Source organism: Nannospalax galili, unplaced genomic scaffold (genome assembly GCF_000622305.1).
Source record: "Nannospalax galili isolate Female #2095 unplaced genomic scaffold, S.galili_v1.0 scaffold211, whole genome shotgun sequence".
Lineage (NCBI taxonomy): Eukaryota > Metazoa > Chordata > Mammalia > Rodentia > Spalacidae > Nannospalax > Nannospalax galili.
Window position 1 is genome coordinate 3850172 of NW_008329624.1, and position 12596 is coordinate 3862767.

Here is a 12596-nt window from a genome sequence, read left to right on the forward strand (position 1 = left end):
CCTGTCTGTGTGAAAGACACAGCTGTGTGGTTCTTGACCTCTGGGGCTCTGGATGCTGGAGGGACCTGGCCGAGTTCTTTTGCAGCCATACACTATGTTCTAGTTTGGTTTCTGTTGCTGTGATAAAACACTGACCAAAAACAACTTGGGGAGGAAACGGTTTATTTCATCTTACATCTCTCAAGTGACCGTCCATCATTGAGGGAAGTCAGGTAGGAACACAGGGCAGGAACCTGGAGGCAGGATCTGAAGCACAGACCATGGAGGAATGCTGCTTACTGAATTGCTCCCCTGGCCTGTGCTCAGTCTGCTTTTTTTTAATTTTAATTTTTTTATTTTATAATTTAATTATTTTATGTGTATGAGTGTTTTGCCTGCATGTATGTGAGTGCACCCGTGTCATGCAATCCCTCGGAGGTCAGAAGGGGGCTTCAGATTCCCCTGGAACTGGAGTTAAGGATGGTTTGTAGCCGCCATGTGGGTGCTGGGAATCGAACGCAAGTCCTCTGCAAGAGCAGTCAGTGCTCTAAACTGCTGAGCCATCTCTGCTGCGCCATCTCTCCAGCCCCTCAGTCTGCTTTCTTATACGACTCAGAACCACAGTGGGCTGGGCCCTCCCACATCACTTAACAATCAAGAAAATGCCCACAGACTAATTGGACAGAGGAAATTCCCCTCCTCATCCAGGTGTATCATGTTGACAACTACATCTGTCCAGCACACAATGATTAAAAGGAGTCCTCCTGACAGTGATGGCTGGGGAGCGGGCTCCTTGGCTGTCCCTGATGCTGTACCACTGCCACCCACTTGGTGCAGCGGCCAGCGCCTCTGTAGTGCTTATGTTATTGCCTGAGAGATGGCCGGTGCCACCATCAAAGTTGTTGTAGGAGTCACTGGGACCAGGAGAGTGGGTTATTGTGTGGACCACAGAGGCCGGGAGGTCCTGTTGTGATGTCCGAGGGGAGTGTGGCGCTGTTTCCATGGTGGCTGGTCATTTATTACCTAGTATATGAATCCATTATTTATTGCTTGGTTGTTGCTTTGACTTTTGCAATATACCTGTTCGAGGGCAGCTGACTCCAGCTGCAGGGAACACAGGTCAAACTCCCAAGCACTGCCCTCGAAGCCTCTCCTGACTGGACACTGCACGGCAACTCCTGAACAGGCCTAGTCTGTTCTTCCTTCTCTCCTACTCCTCAGGCAGCCAGTGCTTTCCTGTGGGATGGGGCAGTACAAGGCATGGCGGTGTGATGAGACAGAGACACATGGGGCCTGCCTTGGACCCCTGGCTTCCTCTGAGAAGGGAGTCCCATTTCAACACCCTGGGACTTGACTGTATCACAGTGAATAAGGAAAATCCAGCAGCAGTAAAAAACACCTTTGGAGCAATGAGCAACTCAGTTTTATTCCAGGGTGATTATAAATGTGAGGCATTATTTAATTGAAAAATATTTTTGAAAGGATTTTTTAAATGATGTGAGAAGCAGCATCTGAAATAATAGCTATCTGAAATTGTTAATAATTTTATTATGTTATTATTATTATTATTATTATTGCTGTTGTTGTTTTTACCATTGGGACAAAGTTTCAAGTAGCCCAGGCTGGCCTTGAACTCACTAGGTAGTTGAGGCTGACCTTGAACTTCTGATTTTCCACCAGACCTATTTTATCCAAGGCCTAGTGCCTGTTAGGTAAACACTCTACCAAATGAGCCATATCCCTGGCTCCTGAAATAATGTATGATTGACCCATCTCATACAAACAAGTGGAGAACAATTTTAGGAAGAATCAAAGTCACGGGAAAGACCTGAAAATCAGTCTGACACAATAATAAGTGATGTGTGTGTGTGTGTGTGTGTGTGTGTGTGTGGCTTCACCTTCACCAATGGTTTCTCCTGGTCTTACATGGTGCCAAGGTTCAGATGCTCTCCATTACCCTTTCAATTCTATAGCATTTCATGCTGCCCAAACCAGCACCACATGGAAGACTCTCACACATTACCATGTTCTACTTCTAGCTTGGGATGCACCATCAGGCCCCCTTTGGATCACAGCTTCTGTGTGCTGTCACCAAATATATATTTCCCAGAAGATTCACATCAATGATGCTGATCTCTTCCTAATTCCAGCGGATTTTCAACCCCAATTAACCAGCATTGATTGTCCGAGTAAAGCAAAGGTTTCACTTGAGGGTGCTGGTCATACATTAATCACAGCTGATACCTCAGACTTAACCAAATATCACAGATTCTCAATTCAAAATATCACACAATCAGGCTCTGTTAGTCATTGATGAACTCTCAAACATCCCACTGAAACTTCATAAACAAGGTTTCATTGTCTATATTTCTTTCTTCCAAGTTTCCACATAACAGCTCACTAAGCTCTAGGCATACAATCGCTTTTCCAGCCCAAATTTCCAAACTCTTTACAAACCTCTCAAAAACAACACGGTCAGGTTATTCACAGCAATAACCCACAATCTTGGTACCAATTTCTTTCTGGTTGTCTTTCTGTTGATGTAATAAAACGCTGACTAAATCAACTTTGGGAGGAAAAGGTTTATTTGACTTATATATCCTGAACAGTTTATCTTTGAGTGAAGCCAGGGCAGGAACTCAAGGCAGAATCTGAAGCAGGGACCATGGAGAAACACTGCTTACTGGCTTGCTCTTCTATCCTATGCTCAACCTGCTTTCTTATACAATCAAAGACCATTAGCCTAGAGGTGGCACCACTCACAGTGGGCTGGGCCCTCCCACATCACTTAACAATCAAGAAAATGCCCACAGACTAATTGGACAGAGGAAATTCCCCTCCTCATCCAGGTGTATCATGTTGACAACTACATCTGTCCAGCACACAATGATTAAAAGGAGTCCTCCTGACAGTGATGGCTGGGGAGCGGGCTCCTTGGCTGTCCCTGATGCTGTACCACTGCCACCCACTTGGTGCAGCGGCCAGCGCCTCTGTAGTGCTTATGTTATTGCCTGAGAGATGGCCGGTGCCACCATCAAAGTTGTTGTAGGAGTCACTGGGACCAGGAGAGTGGGTTATTGTGTGGACCACAGAGGCCGGGAGGTCCTGTTGTGATGTCCGAGGGGAGTGTGGCGCTGTTTCCATGGTGGCTGGTCATTTATTACCTAGTATATGAATCCATTATTTATTGCTTGGTTGTTGCTTTGACTTTTGCAATATACCTGTTCGAGGGCAGCTGACTCCAGCTGCAGGGAACACAGGTCAAACTCCCAAGCACTGCCCTCGAAGCCTCTCCTGACTGGACACTGCACGGCAACTCCTGAACAGGCCTAGTCTGTTCTTCCTTCTCTCCTACTCCTCAGGCAGCCAGTGCTTTCCTGTGGGATGGGGCAGTACAAGGCATGGCGGTGTGATGAGACAGAGACACATGGGGCCTGCCTTGGACCCCTGGCTTCCTCTGAGAAGGGAGTCCCATTTCAACACCCTGGGACTTGACTGTATCACAGTGAATAAGGAAAATCCAGCAGCAGTAAAAAACACCTTTGGAGCAATGAGCAACTCAGTTTTATTCCAGGGTGATTATAAATGTGAGGCATTATTTAATTGAAAAATATTTTTGAAAGGATTTTTTAAATGATGTGAGAAGCAGCATCTGAAATAATAGCTATCTGAAATTGTTAATAATTTTATTATGTTATTATTATTATTATTATTATTGCTGTATTGCTAAGGTTGGCATGGAATTCCTGGGCTTGGTGATCTGCCTACCTTGTAGCTGGGGACACACATGTGTCACTGTGTTCAGTTTCAAAGCAATTTTAAACCCAAAGAGTTTCAGATGAGATGAATGAATATAATTAGAATTTTCTGCATTCTTTTAAATTCCATAGTCATTATTTGGAAAGAGGAGGGAGACTGATGGTCACGGGAAAGACCTGAAAATCAGTCTGACACAATAATAAGTGATGTGTGTGTGTGTGTGTGTGTGTGTGTGTGTAAACTGTCATTTGCGCACCCATCATTTGCAAACTAAAAATGGGACTGCTAAAATACAGTTAGCTACAAGCGCATGTTATCTGCAAATCGAGGAGTTAAAAAACACAGAAAACAAATGGATTGAGCTTGGTATAACAGCTTTGAAGTTGACCACACTAAGGTCAACATCATCTGGTTACACCTTCCTCCATTCATTCATTCAGCAAATATTTGTTGACCGCTGCTATGTTGTACTGAGAACTGGGAGCCCACAGATGAGTGAAGCTAGAAGTTGGCAGGTAAACACCAGCAACGTTGTGGAATAGAGCCTAGAAGACGGGAGACTGACTGGCCGCAGGGAGTGGCCCTCAGCCCTGAAACTGTTAAGCAGGCTACTCATCTTGTCAGGATGCCACCTAAGAACTCTGTGTGGTAATCATTCTCATGGTCTCTGGGAAGCCAGCTATGTTCAGGTCCACCCAGTGCAGTGTCCATTAATGGGAGACTGGCCATTGACTGTTTTCTGCAACTGTATATGGGATGTAGCCCCAGTGTGACCAAGTGGAATATTCTGACAGAATATGGAAGACATCACCATTCTACAGTGGTTTCATTTTTGGTTATATGTAACCGAGTTGATCATAATGATATCAATCCAAGCTATGCTTGACCAGATAGCCAGTGAGATTTCTCAAGTCACTGAGATCCAGTGGATTGGACTGGCCAGGATGGTTGCAGATGACAGGACTGCTTCTGACTGAGGGCCACTCATGGGTGTGTCTGCTTTGCCAACACATCATTTAGATATGGGTCAATATTAGCGGTAAAGAAGAGAAACCAGATTCCCAAATACATGAATAAGAAAAAAGGTTGAAAACGATGCCTTATAAACGTCATGGACAGGCCTGGCTACACAATTTGAGGGGCCCAGTCCAGAATGAAAATGCAGAACCCCTTATTTAAAAATTAAGAATTTCAAGACAGTGACACAGAGCATCAAGTCTAGTTCAGAGCCTTTATAAGTATCAGATCCTGTGTGGCTGCGCAGGTCACATACCTATGCTGCTAGCTCTCTGAGCTGTGTGAGAAAGTAAACTAGATGGTCATTTGAGCAACTACTGATCAAAATGTGAATTATGAAGTGAAGCAAAAGCCTGGACACCTGAAAATCATGGGGTTAGAAAACTACAGGCAACAGTTAGAATTGATGATTGTAACAGGTCCTGTGGCCCATGGTCTGTCCTACAGGACTGCTTGAGAGCTACAAAAGGCCTCGTAGTCATGATGGTTGAAGCAGCACAAGATAATGGAGCATACAATGAGGCACGCTTTGAATTTGGGGGTCAGACTGAACTGTGATGTCAGAATCAACTTGTGTGGGACTTTTCTTCTGAAGACTGGCCTTTCAGATGGGGCTAACCTTGTTGAACATGATTATTTAGGATCTAGACTCTGCTCCACAGATGCTGGCTATAGCCAAGGGCTTAAAGCAGTGAAGTAAATCCTGTTCCATCTTTATTACACAGCTGCAACTATAAGGTTTGGGTCACAAGTCCTGACCATGCCAAAGAAAGCCTGGTACTTCTGTCTTGTAGCAGATCATGTCCATGTAAGAGCGCCGGGCTGATGCTGCTCTCCTGGAACCAGATGCTCAGCTCTGCTCTGCCAGTCACCGACTGTGGCAGTTACAGGAAGCTGTTCTTCCAACTACTCTTTATGAGTTTTCCTTTCCATGAGTGCTTCCCAGGCCTGGTGTGTGCATGGCCAGGATGTTGGAGCCCTAGGAAGGCTTCCTAAAGCTGGGGGCGCTTGAGCTGAGTACTTAGATCGTTACTTTGCTAAGTGGACAAATGGGAGATGTGGGTGGCCTGGAGATATGGTGAGTCTATCAGATACTGTGTTTTTCAGTTCCAGAATATCAGTTCTCTCTTTAATGCTTAGACTTCTTATTTTCGTTATGTATTTTACTTCATTGAAGACATTTCTAATAGCCATTTTAAAAGCACTGTTGCTAGTACATCTTGGTATAAGATATAATCTTTTCTCCTTAGGATATGTTTATTTGTTGTTCTTTATATGACAGGTAAGTTTATTTTTATTGACATATAATTGTACATATTTATGGGATATGATGTGATAACTTTATATATGTATACAATCTATAATGATCAAATCAATAATGAACATTTCTATGTCATCAAACACTATTTCTTTTTGGGAAGCTTCAAATGCTTTTTATTTAAAAATGTGTAAGTTGGGGGCTGGAGAGATGGCTCAGCAGTTAAGAACACTGGTTGTTCTTGCAGAAGACCTGGGTTCGAATCCCAGCACCCACATGGCAGCTAACAACTGTCTGTAACTCCAGTCCCAGGGGATCCAACAGTGTCTTCTGACCTCCACAGGCATTGCACAACACAGGTGCACTTACCTACATGCAGGCAATATGTGCATACACATAAAATAGAAATAATAAATAAAAATTTAAAAATATTTAAAAATGTGTAAGTTGGGGGTTGGAGAGATGGCTCAGTGGTTAAGAGCACTGGCTGCTCTTTCAGAGGACCCAGGTTTGATTCCCAGCACCCACATGGCATCCCTAACTCCAGTTCCAGGGGATCTGACACCCACTTCTGGTCTCCACAGGAACTGTATGACACATATGCACTTACATACATTCACACAAAACTCTTATATACATAAAATAAATAATAATGTATATGTTGCTGTAAACTATAATCTCCCTACTGTGCTATGTGTAGAACACTAAAATTTACTCCTATATATGTAGTTTGGTATCCAGTATCCAACCTTTACCTCTCCTGCCCCCTGACCTTCTTACTATCTAGTGACTACTATTTGAGTCTCTACATTTAGGAGACTTAAAACTTTAACTTCCATGTTTTGAAAACATGTATTTATCTTTTCGTGCCTGGCTTCACATCCACACATGTGGCAAATGATGGGATTTCACTTTTATGGTTGAATGAATTATGCATGTGTCCCACATTTTAAAATTCCATTCTTCTGACTGTGGCCCCCTCAGCTGACTTGATATTCTTGTTTCTTGTGACTGTTGCTGTAATAAAACACAGGATGCAAATGTCTCTTCAAGATACTCATTTCCTTTGTTAAACACCCAGGACTGAGTTTGCTGGACCATATGGTGGTTCTATGTCTATGTTTTAAAGGACCCTTCATACTGTTTCTGTAATGGCTGTGCTATTACTTCCCCACCAATAGTGTGCAAGGGCTCTGTGCTGGTTTTTGTCAACTGGATACAAACCAGAAACACCTGGGAAGAGGAACCTCAACTGAGGAACTTTCTTCACCAGATTGGACTGTAGGCCAGTCTCTGGCACTGGCAGCATTTTCTTGGTTGCTAATTGGTGTGGATGGTGCCATCCCTGGGCAGGTGGGCCTACTAGAAAGGTAGCTGAGCAAGCCAGAGGAGCAAGCCAGTGAGCAGTGTTCTTTGCGTTCTCCACTTCAGTTCCAGCCTCCAGGTTCCAGCCTTCCTGCCCTGACTTCCCTCAATCATGGACTCTCATGTGTAAGCTGAAATAAACCCTTTCCTCCCAAAGTTGATTTTTTTGTTGTTGTTGTTGGCAGTGTCTCCCTAGTCCCAGTCCTTTTGGTCAGTGTTGTATCAGAGCAACAGAAAGCAAATGAGAACAGGTTCCCCCTTCTCTTTGCCAGCTCTTATCTTTTTGATAATGGCCATCTTAATAAAGTGAAGTGGTATTTTACTGTGGTTTTGATTTGCATTTCCCTAAGGATTAGTGAAGATGAGCATTTTTTAAATAAACTTGTTGGCCAACTGTGCATCATCTTTTGAGAAATGTCTATTTTGGTCTGTTGCCCACTTCAAAATTGGTTGTGTATGTGTGTGTGTATGTGTGTATGCTTTCAAAAGGAGTATCAATATATCTATCTCTCCTGAGTTGAGTTCCTTTTATATTATAGATCTCTTTTTTTGGTCTTTTTGAGACAAGGTCTCCCTGCAGCCCCAGCTGGCCTGGAATTCACTATGTAGACCAGGCTGGCCTTGACTCACATCTACCTGCCTCTACCTCCCCAGTGTGGGATTAAAGGCGTGTACCACCATGTCCAACTACTTTATAGATCTTAACCTCTTAGCAGATGTACAGTTTTCAAATATTTTCTCACATTCTGTTGTTCTTTTTATGTGCTGATTTCTAATTAACATATACTTTGATTAGAGAACATATTTTAGATGATTTTAATACTTAAATTTATGAAAGCTTATCTGATGGCCTAACATGAACATGGAGAATGTTCCACACATATTCTGTTGAGAGGAGTGTTTTACAGATGCCTAAGGCTTATTAGTTTATATAATGCAGTTCACATAAAACAGTTCTTTGTTGACCTGCTTACTTGTACTATCCATTGCCCATAGTAAGGGTTTGATTAATAAGAAAGCTGAAGATAGCAAAAGATTTAAAAAACAACAACAAAACCTCAGACACAGAGCTGGAGAGGTGGCTCAGTAGTTAAGAGCACTGGCTGCTCTTGCAGAGGACCCAGGTTTGATTCCCAGCACTCTCCTGGCGGCTCACAACTATCCGGAATTCCACTTCCAAGGGAATCCAATGCCCTCTTCTGGCCTCCAGGGACATTGCATGACATGTGTACTTATACATGCAGGCATTACACTCACACACAAACTAAAACAAAACTCAGAGACAAAAAAAGCAGGAATGTGATGTTTCTAATTGTTTTTGAACTGTGTAAATCTCTAACTAATGCTCTCATGTTGGAAAGTGCAAGTCCATTCACAATTGTTAGGCTTTCCTGGTAGACTGAACTCTTTCAGCATCATAAAATGCATTTCCTTCTTGTAACTACTTTTGTCATGGAGGCTATGTTAGGGTTTGACTATGAGATGTTCACCATTGGTTCATGTGTTGAAGACATGGTCTTCAGCTACAGGTATTATTTTAGGGGGGTCATGAAAATATTTGGAGGTGGAGCCTGGTTGAAAGAAGATCATCATGGAGGTGGTGGGGGGACAGACATGTTTCTGAAGGATATATCTGGTCCCATGATCCTCCTCCTACTCTCTGCTTCCTGGATGCCATGAAGTGAGCAGCCTCTGCCACCTGCCTGTGCTGCCATGATATTCTGTCTCATTTCCAAACAATGTAGCCAACTGACCATGGACTGAAACTTCTGAAACCATGAACCAAAACACTATGTCCTCCCTTTAAATTGTTTCCCTCAGGCGTTTGTCACCACAACAGAAGTCTAATTATTATTACACAAGTCTTTCATCTGTCAGCAGAGCCACTCCAGCTCTTGGTTCTCGTAAGTCACTTCCCATACTTCTACTTTCCACTGACTTGTGTTTTTGAATCTCAGGTTTCCTTAAGTGTGCACCTTTAATATAGAGTGCCAGGAATATGTCACAGTGTGTCTCTCGTAGATAGTATAGTTGGATCATTTTATTTTGAACTCTACTAGTCGTTGCCTTTTCAAAGTTGGAGTGTTTAAACCACTTAAATTCTGTTTATTTACTGTATATGGAAGCATACCTGCCACAACACGTGTGTAATGAGAGGACAACCTGTGGGTGTTAGTTCCTTTCATCCACCACCATGTGGGCTCCAGGGATTGAACTCATGTCAGAGTGAACTCAGGTTGTCAGGCTTAGTGGCAGGAGCTCTCTTGCTTGTTCTCATTAGTTTTAATATAGTTGCTTTTAAAATTTCCTTTGCCATTTTGCTATTTTTCATTTACCTTAAGTATTTCGGGGGCCTCTGTTACTCCATTATGCTCCCTTTTTTGCACTAAATGGGTATCTTTACTCTACAATATAAATCTCTTCTTTTGCTATTTAAAAGTTATTTTCTTAGTGGTTGCACAAAGGATTACAGTTAACATTTTAGTTATCATAATCAACTTCAGATTAATACAGATTTAATTTACTTGTGTACAAACATTTCCCTCTAGTGTCGTGTTGCCCCCCACCTTTGTATTATTTTTCTTCACATTACATCTTCATACATTAGGAGCCCACTAATACTTTTACAATGACTGTTTTATGATGTGCTTGTCTTAAATGGCAAGAACAAAGCACATGTACTGTCTTCCACATGCTCATCTATGGCTTTCATGTGGATCTGAGTTACTGTCTTTTCATTTCAACATGAAGAATTTCCTTTAGTATTTCTTATGGGGCAAGACTACTGTCACAAGTTCTTTGTGTGTGTGTGTGTGTTGAGGACAGATTCTTTTTTGACTATCTGGTAATATCTTTTTTCTTCCATTTTAAAGGACAGTTTTGCTGTCCTCTACAGATACACTTATTCAGTACTTTGAGTACACCTCTCCATTGCCTTCTGGTCCCACAGTATCAATATGGTATGGCCAATATGGTCAGCTGGTAATCTTTCTGAGGAGCACATCACAGGATTAATGTTCTGTCTTGCTATTTTCACAACTGTCTCTGTCTCTTGGAAGTTTAGCTGTGCTGTGTCTAGGTCTAGATGTCTCTACTTTATCCTACGGGGAGTTCAATTCTCTTGGCTGTGGAAATCCAGTATTTTCCCATCACATGCAGTAAGTTTTTAGCCACATCTCTTCAAATATTCTTTCAGACTCTTCCTCTAGGATTTCCTCTGCACACCTTGCTCTGCCCGATGGTGAGGAAGTCCCTGAGGTTCATTTTCCTTTCATTGTTTTTCCTTCTGTTTTCAGAGTGATTTATCTCATTTGGTTAACATCAAGTTCAGGAATTCTTTCTTCTACAAGATCAAATCTGCTATTGAGGCCCTTGGATGAATTTTTTGTTTCAGCACTTTTATATTTTAACACCAGGATTCCCACCAGGATTCCCACTTTTCTATTTTAACACCAGGATTCTTCATGACCTGACTCTTACTTGGTATTTGCTGTTTAGTGAGACCAAGTTCTCACTCTTTTCATTCAGACATGGTTTCTTTAGTCCTTCGAACACAGATGATTAGTCTTTTTTTCTATTAAGTACAACACCTGGACTTCCTCAGAAGCTTCTGTTGATCACTTTCTGTTCTTCTGCACGAGCATACTTCCCTATTTTTGTGTGTTTTATATTTTATTGATGAAAACTGGGCATTTTGAACGATTTTAACATAGCATTTCTCATGCTTAATTTAGATTTTTCTTGATGTTTTTATTTTGCTTTGTTTAAAAACTTTCCTGGAAAAATGCTGTAAGATTTGTGTTCTTTGTCGTGCATGACCACTCAAGTCTGCTCAGGAAAGTCAATGGCCAACTAATCATTTACACATTTCTTTTTTAAAAACATTTTAAAGGATATTTGTTGAGTGCATTTGTGTGCACAAGCATGCCACAATGCTCAGGAGAGGTCAGAAGGCAACCTGTGGTAATCAGTTTTCTCCTTCCACCATGCAAGTCCTGGGGATCGAACTCAGGTTGGCAGGCTTGGTGGCGAGCGCCTTACCCACTGAATCACCTTGCTGGCCCCTAGAGAGTTCTTTAAATGCTCAGAATCAAATCTTTCAACCTTTGCTGAGGGGCTGTGTATGGGGTGAGGCATGTCTTCAATATTTAGGCAGTTTACAGCTCTGTTACCCTTCAGTCCCTATTTTTGTGTACCAGTCTTCAAGGTCAGTGAGATGAGTGTGTCTTCTCAGGTCTTTCCTGGGCATGCACCCAGTCACCCTAAACGTATACATTCCCAGGAATGTGTCAAAGATTCTCATAGCTTCCTATGGACATCTCATGCAAAGGTTTTTGTTTCGCTGCCAGTTCCTCATTTGCTCCAACTGCTATTTCCACCCTCTAGCTCAGGTAAATGTAAATATTAACTACTGGCTCCCATTTTAAAATTATTTACTGAATAACAAGGCCCTGGGGTCAGGACCTTTGTCAGTGAACAAGTCAAGCTCTGAGTCAAGTCAAATAAAGTCAAGCCCTATGGGCTTTTCCAGGGAGCTGTCACAATCAAATGGTGACAAGTGTCTTTGGAATGTGGCTTTGAGAGGACATCCAGCCTATTTTGTTCCCTTCAATGGCTGCTAGGCTACTGGTTGTCTTGGCTACTGCAGTCTGAGTCTGTTGGTTTCTAGGGTTACTGTGGAGTTGAGAAAAAGCAGGATGGAAACAGGGCAAGTTAAAGCACCAAGTACACTGTTCTGAGTCAACCATTTTTCACTACTAAACAGGCCTGATTGTCGCACGTCTTTGATTTACTTCCAGACTTTTAATGTGTTGATTTGGGTAATTTTTGCCTGTGTGCCACTGCTTCTGTGGAGGAGCAGATTTTGAGAGCTCTCTATTCCATCATTCCAGAAAGGTCAATTCCTGTACTGTGCAATTAAGGTAATGGTGTGTTTTGGGCCTGTTGAGGGATATTGTGTTTAACTGGACTGCTCTACTTCTGCAGAATCTTTCTCTGTTTTTTCTCTGGCAAATGTTGGCTCTGTGGGCATGCTCATCGCGGGAATTCTCCCCTCGTTATTATGCCACTTTTAACTGGCTGTGGGGTTAATAACCAAGTGCCAAATTGGCTAGTAATATATTAGAGTAGGCCATGAGGGCTCAAGGCACTGTGTGTGGAATTCATGATGTTGTAATTATCAAGAATTAATTTGACCTTTCCTCCCCTATGTTCTAGA